Source organism: Ammospiza nelsoni, chromosome 8 (assembly GCF_027579445.1).
Source record: "Ammospiza nelsoni isolate bAmmNel1 chromosome 8, bAmmNel1.pri, whole genome shotgun sequence".
NCBI classification, from domain to species: domain Eukaryota; kingdom Metazoa; phylum Chordata; class Aves; order Passeriformes; family Passerellidae; genus Ammospiza; species Ammospiza nelsoni.
In genome coordinates, this window is record NC_080640.1 from 2,719,443 (window position 1) to 2,737,667 (window position 18,225).

Below are 18,225 nucleotides of genomic sequence, written 5' to 3' on the forward strand. Positions count from 1 at the left end.
ATTTAAAACCAATATTTGAGGGCTAAGAAACACTTGTTTAGCAATGAAATCCTTGAGTTCAGGGTAACTGGGTGTGGAATGAGGCCGTGCCTTTGACATCTGATCCCCGTGGGATGATGGAGCAGCCCCACAAACAGGGGCCAAGCCACGCTCCCCAGCACTTGCAGGGCAGTGTCCTGCTGGGGATGAGCCTTTGCCAAATGCTAAATCTCTCTCCGGAGCTTCAGATCCAGCAGGCTTGAGAACCTGATCCCGTGGATTGAAAGGAATTGGGCGGGGAGGGTAAAGCAGGAGTTGAACAGCAGCTCCAAAGAGCCCTCAGCACCTGAAGGGAGAACAAAGCAGGGTCTGTTCCTGCGCTGAGCTCGCTGACAGCAGCAGGGCTCCCTCCAGCATGGAGGCTTTGGGAAACTCAGAGTCTCCAGGGGATGCTGGAGGTGGGCTCAGCAGAGAGCAGCTCCCATCCTCTCGCACGGGATCCGCCAACGCCCACACGGTGAGGAGCAAGGCTCTGGAATAACTGCAAGAGCAAAGCTGGAAAGCTTCATCTGCACCTGCCAGACCCTGCAGGACAAAGACAAAACAGCCAGCAAATCTGAGGTAAAGACGAGGGTAAATTCAGAATTGCAGTAAAAATGTCCAGATGTTGAAATCAGAATATTTAATTGTGGGGGAAGTTGGTCACTAACTGATGGCTAAGCAATGTGAAATTGAGCTATAAAAAGTTTAAATTGCGTGTTTCTCTTAGCTAATACTCATGCTGAGAGGATAAATGTGAGCTGGTTAGAATTAGGAGAGGGAAATGGATGTACAAGGGCCCAACTTGACTTGTCAAGGACCTCGCTCAAGGAGCAAGATTGCAGCATGAGGCTCTGCACTTTGCCTCTGAGTTATGAAACCAGGATTTCTCTGTTTCTAAAACTTCAGGTCCAATTAATTTTCCTCTCCTTCAAAGTTTGAGAAAGAAAATAAACCATATCAGAAATATAAATGGTGCCAGCATGGGCCTTTTGTTTCACTTCTGCATATCTAATAAACCCCCAGATATATTGTGTGTCTCCAACAAAGCAAGTCCTCCAGTGCTGGGCAGAGATTATTCTCACAAAAGGGAACCTCTTTGTCAAAACAATGGGAATAAGAAAGTTTTCAAGATTAAAATGTCAGGTAGATAAACACATTACTTTGAACCATATTTGTATTCCATGGCTGGTTCAGGCACTCCAGCAGTTATCTTCCCCAAAGTAAACATGCGTGAAATCTGATCAGCTCTTCATTGTACACGGAATAAATTATGCAGGGCATTGTAGGAGACTCCTATATGGCTCATTTACACATCTTTTGATAAATGTAATATGCAGATTCCTGCTCCTTTGTGAGGCATTAACCTCGGTGCATATTGATGCTGTTATTCCCAGAGATGACAGGAGCTCAAAGACCTTTCTGTGTCTCTTTGAGAGCTGGCAGGGCCTCGACTGGGGAGGGCCTTGCTCAGGGATGTACAAACGAGCTTTCTTTAGAATTCAGCCAGTCATAAATTTCCTTCTCACTGTCAGAGGATTGAAGGTTTCAAGTGGTTTTGATAAAGGTATAAAGTGGTTGGGGTAGAGTTTATTGCACTATTCCGGAGGAAATCGCTCCTAATCCACCAACTGCAGGAATTACTGGAAATTTAAATGACAAAAATTCACATTAAGTGGCCAAACTCTTTGAAGATAAATCACTTGGGGTGCTTATCTCAGTTTAAGACACCCAGCAAGCCTATTTGAAGACAAGAAAGAGCTCCTTAAACGCCTCAGTTTGGGTCTCCACTCAGGCACTGACGATCCCCATACACATCAAATCCACAATGAGGATGTTGGAAGCTTTTCCCAAGTACCTGTGCAATGGCAGTTTTTGTTAAAACCTTGTCTGATAGGGCTGCAAAGCAATAAAGCCACGTCTTGATACAGAACATTTACAGATAAATGGGATTGAAATTATGTGCACGCCATTTTTTTGTGCAAAAATGTTCTTTTTCCCTTATTTGGCAGCAAAATGAAAAAAGAAAAAGGAATGTTGTACTCCAAAGGTGAGGATTTGTAGATTTTTCTTTTGAAAGAAGAAAATCTAAAGGTTTATTTAAAGTCTTCTCCTTACTCAAAGTCAAGGCTATTTATTCTTGCAGCCTTCTTGCTCTTACTCAAAGTCAAAGCTAGGAAAAAAGGAAAAGCAGAATTTTTTGGGCTGTTCTCCCAGCATGTGAGGGCTGGTGGATGTGAGGAGAGCAGGAGTTTGCTGGATTAAACAAGTCCCCTGCTAAATAAAGCAGCTGCAGGGCTGAGAGTGGATGTGTCATTTTCTTGACAGTGGAATGATCATTTCACCTGACAAGGTAAGGAAGGGCTTTGCTACAAAACATCTCCAAGCTGAGACCTCTCCTGATCCCTGCTTTCATCCCAGCCAGGAGGAACTGGGAAGGAATTGAGGAGCTGGGGAGGTGCCTTGGTTGGAAAAGCCAGGTGTCTGCTAAGGAAGGCAGGAGCCTTCCCTGAAATGGAAAATGCAAACCCCCTCCCTCTAAATTGTTATAATTTTGAAATTAAGGGGCTCTCAGGCAAAGATATGGGAATGTGAATAACAGTTCTTTACTAGGGAAGAAAATAAAAATAAAAAAAAATAAAAATAAAATAAAATAAAAATGCAGGAATACAAAACAACACTGCCAGAGTCAGACCATGCCCTGTCCCCCTGTGTGTCAGGGTGGTGTCCCAGCCCCATGCCATGGGGGCTCAGCCCTCCTGCAGTGCCAGCTGTGGCTCTGCTGCAGCAGGGATCCTGCACAAGGGGGGAGTTTTCCTCTGCAGCTCCAGGGCTGCTGCAGATGGGCCTGGGCTCCCTCTGGCCATGCAGGGCAGCAGAAAGCTGCTCCTCTGGCAGTGCAGGGGGCAAAGGCTGCTGGGGTGTCCCAAAGCTCAGATTGGATCCAGGTAGGAATGCTTGGCTCCTCCCCTGGGCGGAGCATCTCCCCATGGGATGCTGGGATTGGATCAGCCATGCAGGGACACTCAGTGGCCGTGGACAAAAGGTAATTAATAATTAATGGCCCATGAACAGCAGAGATCTCCTGGAGGGAGGATTGGCTGTGGAACGGATAAAGAAAACTGCCCAGTGAACAGAGATAACCTAAGACAGGAGGAAGCACGAGAGTAAATGGCTTTTCCACAAGTCTTTGGAATATTGAAAAGCCAAGCTTTTGCTGATAATTGAGCAGAAATGCCTCAAAAGGAGCTAGAACTTGGTGAAACCTCCAAAGAAGTCAGATAAGTTTGCTGTATAGTAAAGGAACCTCTTAAAAGCCACAGTACCAGGATGTCATTGGCTTAATCTTCATGTGGACATGACAACAGCAATTCCAGCAAGGAGCTTTTCAGCTTAGTCAAAGCTCACTCAGACTTCCAGGACCTTGAAGTCCTTGGTTTTGCTCCAACACAAAAAAACCTTACAAAATACTTCCCAAAAAAATCCCTCTATGAATTGTTGGACACTCAAAATTCTAATTTTAAGTTTTCAGAGACATAAATATTTTAGCTGATATATTTGTGTCTGCAGGGCTGCCGAGAGGAGAGAAAGTTCCTTGTTTTTCCTCTATTTACAGTGAAGTGCAGGTCAGGAGCAGCAATTCCATTAAAATCACCATCAGGTCAACCAAAAAACTATTGACTCCAAAATCACAGGGTTAAGATAATTATAGGTATGCAGATATTTAATAAATGAAGCCTTATTAATTATTCTCTAGAGTTTGAATGTGTGGGATGCATTTAGTCAAAACACCTACAAGCTCAAGTGCAGCTGCTGGGGCTTGGAGCAGTGTTTCATTATAGAGCAAAAAGAAACTAAAATAAGTAAAATCAAAACAAATCAAGGAAAAAATAAATAAAATAAAATAAAATAAAATAAAATAAAATAAAATAAAATAAAATAAAATAAAATAAAATAAAATAAAATAAAATAAAATTTATTATAAAACTTCAAGAGCAGGAAAGCAAAGGCCAGAGTGCAGCCACTCACTTTTAGGAGAACAGTGTCAGGAACAGACCTGTAGTGGTGCTTTGGCAACACCACACCAGTGCCAGCAATCCACGTTATCAGGGGAATTAATTCCTGGTGCCTGCCTGGTTCCAAATGCTTTGGAGACTCTCATTAATGGAAGATGGACTGGGAAGGAAGAAGAGTAAAAAATAATAAAACAATTTCCTGATCCCCTCTATGCCAAAATCTGGATTAATGAGCAAGAACAGCCCCAGGCTTGGTGGAACACTTGATAACTCCACATTTCCAGTTAAATCCACAGCTCATGTGTTTGGTGCTTGTCTCTGAAGGAAAGAATTGCTCACACTCAAAATTACTTGCTGGCTGCTGGCATGGAAAAATATTCTTTGTGTTTCTCTGCCCTGGCCAGGAAGGCTTCTGGATGTTTGTTTTTGGTACCCATATTTTCCTGTTAAATGATATAGGGACAGCTGGCAATCTTTTTATGGATTCATTTACACAATGCTCCTGTGAGGTGGGGAAATGTGATTAATCTTCTTTACAGGCAGGGAACTGAAGCAGAGAGAAACCAAGGCTCAGATCTGTGGAGATCTTAAAAAGCCCAGTGACACTCCAAAGTTTGAAAGGAAAAACACCAACCCCACAAAAAACCCAACCTCAGTCAAAATCTTATTAAAAGCATTCAGCATCCCACTCGGTGGCTTCATCAACAGACTGCTCTGGAAGGAGATGAATCTTTACTAAATGATCCAAAACAACCCAAAAAGAGGAAAATGAGAAACACAGAATAGTCTAAACTCAATCACCTTTGCCACCACGAGGGCTGGTGCAGCCCTGCCCATCTGCCAGCAGCACCTCCAGCCCCAGAGCAGACAGAGGAAGGTAATTAATTTTTCACTCCTAATTAACAGCCCTCTAAATGCAGTGCTGCAGCCAATGAGGTTTTCAGGCACTCAGATCAGGGGATATCACTTATTTTTGGAAAGGTACTCACAGACTTCTTCTCTCGTTCTGTCCTGACCTACTTTGGAAGACATCTCTAAAATAACTTATTTCTCCCACAATAATTGAGTAAGCAGACAAAAAATAATGCTGTGCTGCCCCTTTTCTACAGTGGTGCAGGCACTGTAAAAATGTGCCTATTAATAGGAAAAATGTAAATTAATCTTTTGTTCCAGAGGGAGAAAATTGTCAGTAAAAGCTGAAGAATAGAACATTTTATAGTCGTTCATGCAAAAAGCATCACAGAGTATTTTGTACTAGAAACCAGGAATCACAGGATCACTCCCAGAATGGTTTGGGTTGGAAGGGACCTTAAAGACCATCCAACCCCCTGCCATGGACAGAGAAACAAGTTTTCCTTTCCAAGGAGGAAAATTATAATTTCTCTTTTGGTATAAAAGGTTCTTTCATGTCCAACTTGTGCCAGAGGGAGCAGCTCAGGCTCTTCCTTCTGTCTGTCCCTCATTTTGGGAGCAGCTGAGGAGGAACAGAGGATGTTTGCACCACCTCCCTCAGCACATCCTGCCTTCCACACCGTGCTGAAACATTTTATTGCTTCAAAGAGGGTCTTTTGCCTGAGGTATTACAGCCAGAGGAAGCTGGAGGGGTTTTTTTTCCTTTATTTCAGCTGTCTTATTCCCAGTTTTCTAGCTGCATACTAAAAACCCCCATCAAATATAGAAATGGGAACCTGCACCACTACTGTGGCTAAGCTAATTTGGGAAAATAAATATCCAGCTGGAAGTCCAGGTAGGACATACAAATTGCAGCTCAATTCATGGAGATTGAAGCGATGTGTGGTGTAGCTGTTTCCTCACCCACTCTCACCCCACCAGCTGAGAGCTAAAGAAGGAGCTGTGCTGCTTTGCAGGCACTGGTAAATCCTGGAATTAGGATTTTCTGTTGAGTTCTGCCTCCACCTCTGGGTTCCCAGCACAGGAAGGACATGGAGGTGCTGGAGCCAGGCAAGAGGAAATCATCAATGGATCAGAGGGATGGAGCTGCTCTGCTGTGAGGAAAGGCTGGGAGAGCTGGGATTGTTCACCAGGAAAAAAGAAGAAAAGAAGCTTTGGGGTGACCTAATTGTGGTCTTCCAGTGACTGAAAGGAGCAAAAAGATTGAAAGAGTCTCTTTACAAGGAGCTGGAATGACAGGAGAAGGAGAAGGAGAGGAGAAGGAGAAGGAGGAGGAAGAAGGAGAAGGAGAAGGAGAAGGAGAAGGAGAAGGAGAAGGAGAAGGAGAAGGAGAAGGAGAAGGAGAAGGAGAAGGAGAAGGAGAAGGAGAAGGAGAAGGAGAAGGAGAAGGAGAAGGAGAAGGAGAAGGAGAAGGAGAAGGAGAAGGAGAAGGAGAAGGAGAAGGCTCCTACTGCCAGAGGGCAGGGATAGATGAGATATTGGGAAGGAATTTTTGGCAGTTAGAGTGTAAGGCCCTGGCACAGCTGGGGCTGCCCCTGGATCCCTGGCAGTGCCCAAGGCCAGGCTGGACACTGGGGCTTGGAACACTCTGGGATTGTGGAATTTGTTCCTGCACAGGGACTGGATGTTCTTTAAGGTCTCTTCCAAGCCAAACCATTCTGTGCTTCCATGATTATTGATTTTCATAGATAAAAAAAGGGAAGCACTTGAGACACACTCCCAAATCCAGATTAAAATTATCACAAATAGGAAAACCCAAAAATCAATGTCCAAGCCCTGAATTTGCTGGTTGTGCCAATGTCTCGAGCTGTGGAGCTTTTTGAGCAGCAGCCCATGATGTTTGTCACAATCTGAACCTTCTCCAATTCCCAAACAACTCTCATTTAGAAGGTGGAATTGGGCATTTTCCTCTGACCTTGCTGAACCAATGGAAATCAGGAAAAGCCAAGAGGAGTAGAGTTTTATCCTATTCCTTCAGTCAGTATTTTGTACTATGAACACAATCAATACAGAGCAGGATCTACAGGGGGTTTGGATGAGGCAGCTGTGCAAGGGAAAAAACCCCACTGAAATGTTCAGGAAAGGACAAGTATAGAAATAGAAAAGTGGGATCCACATGGCAAAACCTCACCAATTTCCTCAGGAAAACTCTCACTCCTTTTGCTGCTGAAGGCAGTCCTGGCTATGGGGAGTTACCCAAGGGCTTGGCAGAGGCATCTCACATTATGAAAACTCCAGATTTTAAGATTTTGGGAAAATTCCTAAAGCCATTTTCTCTGCTTCTGATAAAGAGGGCCCTATTGGCATATCTCATCTGATTAATTAGTAGTATCGTGCTCTGTTAATTAGGCAAAAAATCACACCTCATTGACCTAACACAATGTACATAAAAATCCTCTCATGAAAAATACAGTGAGTTCATGTTTTACAAACTCTTTTTTATCCTCCCTTTTATCATCCTTGATAGAAAATTATACCAGATACAGGCTAAGGAAAATCCAAATTGCCTTCAGCGAAAATTTTGAGGTGGGCAAATGTTTCCATCCCCATATTGAAGATTTGTTAGAGAAATTCTGCAAAGTATTGACTGAGTACTTGGGAAATGTGCAACAGTCAATAAAAAGAGTTACCCGACGCAGAGTTTTCTGCATGCTGTGCTGAAAGGTCATTGTGACCAGCTCAGCTTTAAATGTGTTTAAAAGCTCTGAAACAAAACTGAGAAAACCGTGACTCTGCAAAAAAAGGGTTGTGGGAAAATCGAGGGATGTTTTGGAGTTGTAACTCTTCAGCACCTGGGCGTGATTGGAGAAAATGGAAGCTTTGTTTAAACTCAAAAAATGGAACAAAAGGCCTCTGTAAAGCACAGATCCATGAGCAGGATCCACATCCTGCTGTAAGGGCACCGATTGTTCAGCCTGGAGAGGAGAAGGCTCCAGGGAGAGCTCAGAGGCCTTCCAGGGCCTGAAGGGGCTCCAGGAGAGCTGGAGAGGGACTGGGGACAAGGCCTGGAGGGACAGGACACAGGGAATGGCTTTAAGCTGACAATGGGTAGATTCAGATGGGATTTTGGGAAGGACTTGTTCTCTGTGAGGGTGGGGTGGAATTCCCAGAGCAGCTGTGGCTGCCCCTGGATCCCTGGCAGTGCCCAAGGCCTGGCTGGACAGAGCTTGGAGCATCCTGGGACAGTGGAAGATGTCCTTGGGTGGCACTGGATGAACTTTAAATTCCCTTCCAACCCAAACCATTCCCTGATAAATCCACCTGAAAACAGCCATCCTTTGCATTTTAAGAAAAGATAAACAAACCTGGTGCGGCTGTGGCTGATTTGATTTGGCCTGAGCTGGTTTTATCTCCATCCTCAGCTGAGGGGCTGTGCAAGAGCAAAGTCAAGCCAGGTCCTCACAGTGAGGAGCTTTTCACATCAACCTTTCAATGTCTTTGAAGTCAATATTTTTAGGGCATAGAAATTAATCACAATTGTAGCACAACTCAAATAATGCTATATTATCTCTCATGTGGAAAAGAACCCCAATTTCCTTTTAATTAAGACCAATAAAATTCAGGTTAGTTGTAAAAACTCAGGAGTGCCAACATTTTATTCATTATTTTTGACCCAAGAATTTCACCATTTCAAATCAGACAAGGGATGTTATCTTTGCAATAAAAGGCTATCGGGAATCTAAATGAGAAATCAAATGCTTTTTCATGCTGGTTTATTTTAGATTAGAGAAACTTGAACCAGATGTAAACCTGAATTGCTGAAGCATGAGAAGGGCCTAACAGCAGAGTGATAAATATCTGAGCCGTGTTGTTCTAGGTGCAGATTTGCATTAACTCAAATAAATTGATCTGTAAGCTTTTCTAAAACTTAATTAATGCTGCAGAACAAAGCTGGAGATCAATTATCAGCTTGATATCTTGGCACAGATAAAGCTGAACTAAATTAACCATCCAAAAATGTATGGTATCAATATACATTGACATGATTACTGGCACAGGGTAGAAATGGATCCCAGTGCAGCCTGAAACACAATCCTTTATTCCCAAATGTGGGAAGTACAGGAGTTCTATCCATAAACTCTAATTTTTCTTTAGCAAAAAGGGCATTTTATACTGAATAAAAAGAGAAAGAAGAGACTAGAGATTCACTGACATGGTGAGTGTTTTTCTAAGTCTACTAAGGAGTAGCTGACTATTTTTTTCTCCAGAACAAGAGAATTTCCTGGTGAGCTGGTGGGCAGCTATCATGAAATTGTTAGTTACTGTCAGGAATTAGGTGGCAGGATTGAATTAGTGAGACAGAGATGTAATTTCTGTGTGTCTGGTAACTCTTCAGGTACTTTGGTTTTGCTGCTTTCTTCTGCTCCTTCTCCAGGCTGATTTTGCTCATAGGTTTGCAGTGTAATTAGGTCCTTTTTATTAAAGCCTGTGCAGTGCTGTGCTGTCTGCTTCTTGGAATGAATATAAGGGATGTGTGAAGGAATACAGATTCCCTAGTTAGGAAGTTCACACACATGGACAAAATATTCAGAATACATCAATTGGAGAAGTTCTTCTGGAGGAAATATTTAAAATTTCTTTAAATTCACTGATACACTGCAATCTATATTTTTTGTAATGCAGACAAGCCTGTAATGTTTTATATTAAAGCATCTCAAATGAGAGTCAAGCTCATTTAGGCTACAAGGCTGCATTCCATTCAAGAAATATAAATTGTTTATCTTATCCATTGGATCTGAATCTCCATAGATCTTCACATGCTCCATCTGAACTTCCTGCTGTGACAACAAAAATAAATTTAAGGTGTTTCCAGCTCAGTCTTGGTGTTAAGGGAGGGATGGATGGATGATGGATGGATGGATGATGGATGGATGGATGGATGGATGGATGGATGGATGGATGGATGGATGATGGATGGATGGATGGATGGATGGATGGATGGATGGATGGATGATGGATGGATGGATGGATGGATGGATGGATGGATGGATGATGGATGGATGATGGATGGATGGATGGATGGATGGATGGATGGATGGATGGATGATGGATGGATGGATGGATGGATGGATGGATGGATGGATGATGGATGATGGATGGATGGATGGATGGATGGATGGATGGATGGATGGATGGATGGATGATGGATGGATGGATGGTTGAACAGTTCTGTGATTTCTTTTTTATCTGTGATTTCTTTTTTATCTGTGATTTTCTTTTTTTTTTTCTGTGATTTTTCTTGTAATGCCAAACTGCATCCTGTGGAAGCTAAAAATACACAGGTGTTTGTCTTGTTGCCAGCATCATCTTCTCCATGATCCCTGATCCTCCTAAAAGCATTCCAGGCTTACCACCAGCCTTCCACACAGCGTTATTTCAAGGGAATGGCTCCACTGGAAGGTTTTCCAGTGCTATTTGCCTCATTTAAAAGTGCCCAGTTAATGTTGTAAGAGGCCAGAGGCTGCCACACACTTCAACCTCTGCTTCAGTGAGGCATTAAAAACTTTCCAAGACAGGAACAGAGTATCCCAGAGATGAGTTTAGATCTCTCCAGTCGATTGTATTGATCAAACACTGCTCCATTTTAAACTCTGAGTCAGATAGCCCTAATTTGTTTATAAAAGGGTCTCTTTGAAGGTAGTCTTAATTAAGTAGAAGGAAAACGAGCCTGTCATTGATGAGAGGAGAGCAATATGGGCAGCTAAAGAAATATCCCACCACCAAAACCATCTGCTGGTGGTAAAGCTTCCCAAGAGAATGATTTGGGAATCACTGAATATAAAGGTATTTGTCCTTTGATCAAGGACTCCTGCTCAATTCCCAGTGGGATAACAGGCAGCTCCTCGTTGGCTGTACCCATGGAATGGCAATGAGGGTGTGCATGCAGTGCACCGGGAAATCCAGCCTCAAAAATGTCATTTATACAAATGTTTGGGGACTGCCTTGCACCAATAGACCCATTCCCAGCAGGACCTCAGGGAGCTGATGGGATTCATGGAAACCACACAAGTCCTGTGGCTCGTGGGGACTGGATTATAAATGACAAACAGTATCTCCTGCTGAGCTAAGAACTGATCACAAAAATGGGAATAAATTGGATTTCACCTCTCCCGTGCAGCTGCTTTGGGCATGGTGGGCACAGGACCCTGTAGGCTTCATTACACCTTGTAATAAAATACTACAGACTCCAAACCTTCCCCCTCTGAAGGTAATTCTGTCACAGAGTATTTAGGAATATTGGCTGATCATGGCTTTTTGCTTCATTTTGGCAGTTCCTTTGAAGTCATCAATATGCCAGGTTCATTTGGTGGCAGAGCTAGCTCAGGGGAGAGGAGAAGGATGTGTCATGGATTCAATTCCACAGCTAACTGCTTATTGGGACTCTGATCCTCTAACCCTTCATCAAGGGAAACTGCTGGCCTTGGCAAGGCAGGGGGAAAATGCTCCAGGAGGCTTCTTTGAGTTGTTTTCATCCTGTTGCTCATTATTTGAAGATTATATATCAGTAAGTGCAATAATAGGGGGTTGTTTTTATGTCCCTGCAAGAGTCATCAAGGACATCTAGCAGGAAGGAAAGCCTTTCCCATAAAGTGCAGGGAATTGCTTCTCAGCTACAGGACCAGCTTGTGCAGCTTTTATTTCCATTTCTTTTATTAACTATTAATAATGATATATGCTCTTTGAAGTACACTCTGTTTACACATAAAGAGCATAATGGAACAGCAATGATGAGGCAGAAGGCAAATCTGGGTTTCTAAACAAAACATTGTTAAATGATAAAGTAGTACAAAAGCAAGGAAAATGCAAGGGAAAAAATTGGTCACTTGGGATGTTGTTGCTGCCTTTTGGGACTATGTGAAGATTGCTGACTAGATTAGATTAAAACCACCATAGCACACAATTAAATTTTCATGGAAAATATTAATTTTAAATATTGATGACAGTCTTTTCTTTCAAACCACGTTAAAAAAATAACTGTAGCAGCTCAGTGGTATCAGGAAACACAGTGGCACAAGTGAGAGGTAGGGCAGGTAATTTCCATTCGTGCCAGCAGAAAGTGTTGGCAAACCCAGCTCTGTTGGGATTTGGGGTGGGATGGCACCAGTGTCACCTCTGTGGGACAGCCTGGTCATACTTCGCCATGAGGTTAATTAAGAGCTAAATAAGAGGCACAGGGTGTGTAAGAACCACAGCCAAAGTGGATTTTTGCATGGGGCCTTCACTTGAAACTGCTGAAGATCTGAGCAATTGTCCAAATGACAGAGGAGGCCACTCTGAAATTGTCCAAATGACAGAGGAGGCTGCTCTGAGCCCCTCTGGAGCCAGGGTGGAGACCTGGGGAAGCTCCTGGAGAGGAGCAGCTCCAGGGAGAGCTCAGAGCCCCTGGCAGGGCCTGAAGGGGCTCCAGGAGAGCTGGAGAGGGACTGGGGACAAGGGATGGAGGGACAGGGCACAGGGAATGGCTTTAAGCTGACAAGGGGTTGATTTAGAGGGGATTTTGGGAATTAGGAATTGTTCCCTGTGAAGGTGGGGAAGGGATGGGACAGAATTCCCAGATTTGTTGTGGCTGTCCCTGGATCCCTGGGGGTGGTTGGACACTGGGGGTGCCAGCAGCCTGGGGCAGTGGGAGGTGTCCCTGCCCAGGGCAGGAGGTTGGAAGTGAATTATCTTTATGAGCCTTTCCAAGCCAAACAATTCTGCATTTCCTCTGACAGGCAGTGACTTCCCTGATGGCATGGAGAGGTTGTTTTTGCAGACAGCCCTTATTCCACTCTAAACTGATCCCTCCTGCTCTCTGCCTGACCTCTCCCTCACGGTGCCCTCACGGAGCCTCCAAGGACCATGGAAAAATACACACAACAGATGAGAGTTATGCAACTCCTTGTTCCAGCCACAATCCCTCCCTGCTGCTGGCCAGGGAGTTTCTGCTTTTGTAAGCCCCTGCTCCCACACCTCCAGCTCTGCCGGGCCTGGTTTGCCAAGTTCTGGTCCTAAAGGTACAGATTAGGGGCAGAGAGGTGATGTGCAGGGAAGGAACAGGTAGCAATAGGTTTTCTGGTTTTGTTCCTTTTTAAGGGTCTCAGGAACCATTATTTATTGGAAACTGAAATAATCAATGAGAAAAGAAGACCACTAAAAATTTTTATTATTTATTATTTATTGCCTCAAACAGTGGGGCTTTTTTTTAAGTTTTACCAGAAAGGCAGGAAAAGCAGTGCTCTGTTACCTAGAAGGTAAAATGTAATGGGGAAAAAAACATTTATAGGGTTTGCATATGCAGTTATTGAGGATATAATTTAAAAAGCAAACAGGAAGCAGAAAGGAGTAATGTTAGACAGAAACAAGGAGAAAACAAAGAGCAGAAGTGAGTCAGTCCTTTCAGTGGATGCAAAATGTTGGCACTGAAGCCAATGCTCTGCCACCTCCTCCATCTCATTTGCCTCAGAGAAATCCTCAGGACTGAGCTCCATGAAAGTCACCAGTGCAGGAAAAAGTAAATCCTGTGGGAAAACATGTGGTGGGGATCAGAGCTCACCCTGATGGTCTGGGAACAGGTGACCACCTTCCTCCCATCCCTACAGCAGCTTGAAAACCCTAAACAGGTTCCATTTAACCTGGAACTATGGAAATTAATATTATCAGAGAAAAAAAGACCACTAATTTTTTTTATTGGAGTTGTTTCATTGCGGGGACAGCTTTGCTTTTCTCCAAAACTCACTGTCAAAGGCAACTAGCACTGCCAGGCACAAGAGCCAAAGGAATGTCACCACAGAATCATGGAACGGTTTGGGTTGGGAGGGACCTTAAAGCTCATCTTGTCCCACCCAGGCTGATAAAAACTCACTGCCAGAACCTGGATCTGCTGCTGAACCTCCAGAAAAGCACTGAGATCAGAGGAAGTCAGTTAAAAAAAAAAAAAACCTAAACCCAACAAGAATTTCCCTCTTCCCCTGCACTCCCCTGAAACTGTGAGAATAACAGAGAGCAATTAACAGAATATGTTATTTTATTTTGATTGATGGCTGGGCTGATGAAAAACACTGATTTTTTTTTTTAATTGAGGTTAATGTGCCTCATTCAAATAACTTAAAAATAAATAATCACCCCCTGGTTTTTTCTTACTACATTTTTTGTTAGGATTCCTTGCAGTGGGAGCCAGACCTTGTCTCTGTTGCTATGGAAGTCTTGTCTTAAGCTTTACCAAAGAAAAGAATTTAAAAATGTAAATGGGAGATTGACTCAAAAGATATTCATTGTTGCTACAAAGTGCATTGTAATTTCATTATTTTCTTGCTATATGTCTTCTTTTTAATATCAGAATAGACTTGTAATGTAAGTTTCAAACTTAGAACAGAATTTTTACATCACAAAATAATTATCTCAGTAATTGTTTGAGATTTTTTTTTTAAATTGTGGCCAAGAGAGACTGGTAAGGAGACTTGTGAAGGAGGAAAGAACAGTGAACAACTCACTGGCTTTATCAGCCCAGGGAGTAAAAATATCCTGAGTTTTTAAAAACTTTTTTTAAATTTATGTCCTTTGAAGAGAAAAAAAAAGGGTTATTTCAAGGAGCTCAGAGTTTCTCTGTTAGTAATGATACTTAAAAAAAATTAGACTTAAAGCATGGCCCATTTTGACTCAAACATTCTGGATTGTTGAGAAGGGAGGAATATTATTTCCTATTTGTAGACTAAATTGGAATCTTTGGAGCAAGTACTCTGGAAACTTTGGGTTTTTTTAAACTGCATACATGACTTGATTTCTGTTGTGTTTTTTGGTTGGTCTTTAAAGCAATATTTGTCTCAAATTCATGAGGGGAAAAAAAAAAACAACACTGAAATTGGCTGTGAAATTGAATTATAAGGATATTGGGGATAAATTAGCAATGAATGTTTCCAGGCAGTGTGATGGTGGATAGACAGACAGGTGTGGATTGATAGATCTCCAGTTTATTTATTTATTATTATTTATTCAGGGATTGGAAACCCATTTGGAATATTCTCCTGAACTGCCCTGGAACCACAGCAAAACTGTTCAGCCAGGAAAGTACAGAGGGCGTAAAACCAGAGTTATGATATTTGTGCTGGGAATCTAAAGAGTTCTGCAATACAGAGACTACTTGGAGCAATTAAATTTCTGTGTCACTCTTGATTGCGTCAGAAAGGTGGGGCAAGCACAGGAAAATGCAATAGTGGAGTCTCTCTGATAATCAGATTTATGTTCTTAAGCTCCACAGAAACTTCTGAAAATGGATTATAAGCAGCTCGGTCACTGAGATAACATAATGATTCCTTGGGAAAATACCCTGAAACACCCAATAGCCCAGAAATAGCTTTAGCCAGCAATGGACAATGGGAGAAAAAGGAAGAAAAACCCATTCTCTGGCTCTGCCATGGCTTTTGAAGCTCCCTAAATTCCAGCTTGGTGCTACTCTTGGAACCTCTTTGGTTTCTTTTGTTTATTTGGACACGACTTCACGCCTGTGACCTTATTTTGTTCAGTCACCAACATAACAAACCAGTTTTTTTATGCATGATTTGCTCATTAGTGGCTGCTTCAAACACCCCATCTCCCAGTACATAATCCAATTTTAACAATAATTGGGAAAATGATGTCGTGTAATTAGCATTCCGAAATCTGGTTTAATCCGTGTGGCTCTGGGTCAGCTGGGGAGAAGCAATTTCAATTAGTGAGGAATTGCCTGGGCTGGGGCAGCAGGGAGGGGCTGTTACACAACCCTCCTGTTGGCTTTGGGGTTTTTTTCTTACTTTTGTTGAGGTTGGGATTGAATATTCAAGACAACAGTTTGTGTTTAGACTTACGTCTTTAATATTTTTATTTATGTTATAGTTTTATAGGTAGTAAGTTTTGAAGTTCTTTAGTAATAAGGTAGAAAAAATGGTTAATATTCTGTTACAAGTTTTTTTTAAGGTTAAACTGTCTAATTAAAAATCATAGTTTATTTTTATTTTTAATTTAATAACTAATTACTTGAAGTCCACAATGCGGACTTTTTTGTTTAATTATAAAATATTATCTAAACTTATGATGAAGAAGGAAGAATATTACAGCGTCCTGAGTGGGTTGCTGCTGGTGATAGAGAGAGACGGTGGATCTTGTATCTTGATCAGAAGGCTTGATTTATTAATATATGATATTATACATTATAGTTATACTGATAGAATATAGAGAGAGGTTTGCAGAGCTGCTAGCTAAGCTAAGAAGAGATAGAAAAGAATCCACAACAAAGTTGTGGCCAAGGACTCAGTCCCCTGGCTTGAACTGGTGATTGGCTCTTAATTATAAACATATAAAATGAGCCAATCAAGGTGTTCCTGTTGCATTCCCCAGCAGCTGATAATAATTGTTTACCTTCTCTTCGGGGGCCCCTGGCCTCCCGAAGACGCAGAAATCTGAAAGAAAGGATTTCTGTGAAGAAATGTCTGCGACAGAAGAAGAAGGTGAAGAAGAAGGAAGAAGAAGGTAAAGAAGGAGGATTAGTTTCCAACAACCTGCCTTGGCCAGGGTGCTCCAGGATCTTCCAGAAAACACAGCCTTGCCAGGGACTGGCTTGGCGGAGCCTCACCCTTTGATGTATCTCAGATCTGTGAGGATCTGATCCTGCACCTTTGGATGTTGGAGGGAGTTTAGCAATTCCCTTGGAGCAGACTGCAGTGCTGGGTTAATTTGGGCTGGCAGGGTTGGGGCTCATTAGGGCTGCTCTGTGTATGGGGAAGTGCAGGGGATGCTCTGGCCACACACCAGGAATGTCACAGGAGCAAAATTCCCCCCGGAGCCTCTTCACAGCCAGCCTGGGAATGCTCCTCCTCAAAACTTGGCACTGCACGAGGAGATGCTCTGCCCTGAGATCTTCCCCTATCAGGAGAAGCATCTGGCAAAAAAAAAGGAGTGAAAAAAACTTCCCAACAGACAAATGAGGGCAGACATGACTAAGGTTGGAAATATCCTTATAAACCTGTCCTGTGTGGAGAAATGGAGATCTTTATTGCTATGCAAATGGCTGTTATGTACAAGTCTCACCGGCTGCAGTGGAGATGAATCATTTAAATTGACTTAATCACTACATATTCTCTTAAAGGGTTATCTGAGAATCTCATTAAGTGCCACTGCTAATGGCTGGCATGTTTAGGCCATTGTTTTAAAACTCAACAGTCACCGAGTTTCCTGTCTGACAGAGAAACAAAAACCCAGGAGCTCGACAGCCTGACTTTTTATTTTGGATGCTTCACTTAATAACTCCTCAGAGAAAAAGAGTGACAGCACAGGGATTTGTGGTCTCACTTCAAGGTATTCCACAATCCAGCCTGAGAAAGTCTCAGCATTTTCTTAAGCTATTTAAAACAGAATGAGTTAGGGCTTATAAGTGTCTCCTTTCTGACTTGTTGCTTGTGCACTCTCCAGTCACATCCATGGGGATGCACCTGGAGCTCACACCATGCAGGAGTCCTCCTGGCTCCCATTTTTCCATCCATATTAGATTTAATTGTGCTGGCTAATACAAGGATTTAGGGGATCAGCTCGGGCAATATTTCTTAATGATATAAAGAAGCATAGGAGCACAGAGCTTGAAGCAGAGGATTGAATTCTCAGGCTTAATGAGATACGGGGCACTGGCTTATCTATTCAGGCAGGGATTTTTATTGACAGCAGGAGCATGAATGCAAGCTTTGGAAATAAAGTGAATGCAGCAGCTACCCAGAAGATCACCTTGACTGCAGCTCCTGCCGTCAGATGCCCAATCTGCCAGGAAGCTTCTGCATTATCCCCAGCCTCAGTCCAAATTTGAAATCCAAAGGTTTCAGCTCATCCCTCCCATTTTCTTCCTCTGCAGAACAGCTGGCACACAGACCTGCCTCTGTCCTCTCAATCTTCTTTTCCTTCCCTCAGTGATTTTCCACTTTGCACCCCTACACACCTTCTCCCCTCACTTGTTGCAATTGGTTTTATGCAAAATGGGCTTAATCCTTCCTGAGCCACATCCCTGTGCCAGCACATGGGTGGAAGAATGCAGAGACATCACAGAATTCCTTCCACAGGCTGCTTTGGGTTGGAGAGAACCTTAAAACTCATCTCATTACACACCCTGGGACTCCTTCCATTATCCCAGGTGGCTCCAAACCCTGTCCAACCTGGCTTGGACACTGCCAGGGATCCAGGGCAGCCGCCCTGTGCCAGGGCCTCACCTCCCTCACAGGGAAAAATTCCTGCCCAATATCCCATCTAAACCCACCACAACTCATTAAATTCTTACTGATCA

At 42.9% G+C, this 18,225-nt stretch overlaps 1 protein-coding gene across 1 annotated transcript in view; it reads left to right on the top strand.

Moving 5' to 3' along the window:
* Nucleotides 1-570: 570 nt before the first annotated feature.
* The window catches only part of C8H10orf90 (chromosome 8 C10orf90 homolog), a 100,440-nt gene continuing 82,785 nt past the window's right edge, over nucleotides 571-18,225 (top strand). Inside the window, exon 1 of the mRNA XM_059476995.1 lies at nucleotides 571-600. The gene's annotated coding sequence lies outside the window, so the exon portion shown is untranslated. The remainder of the gene's footprint in view (nucleotides 601-18,225) is intronic.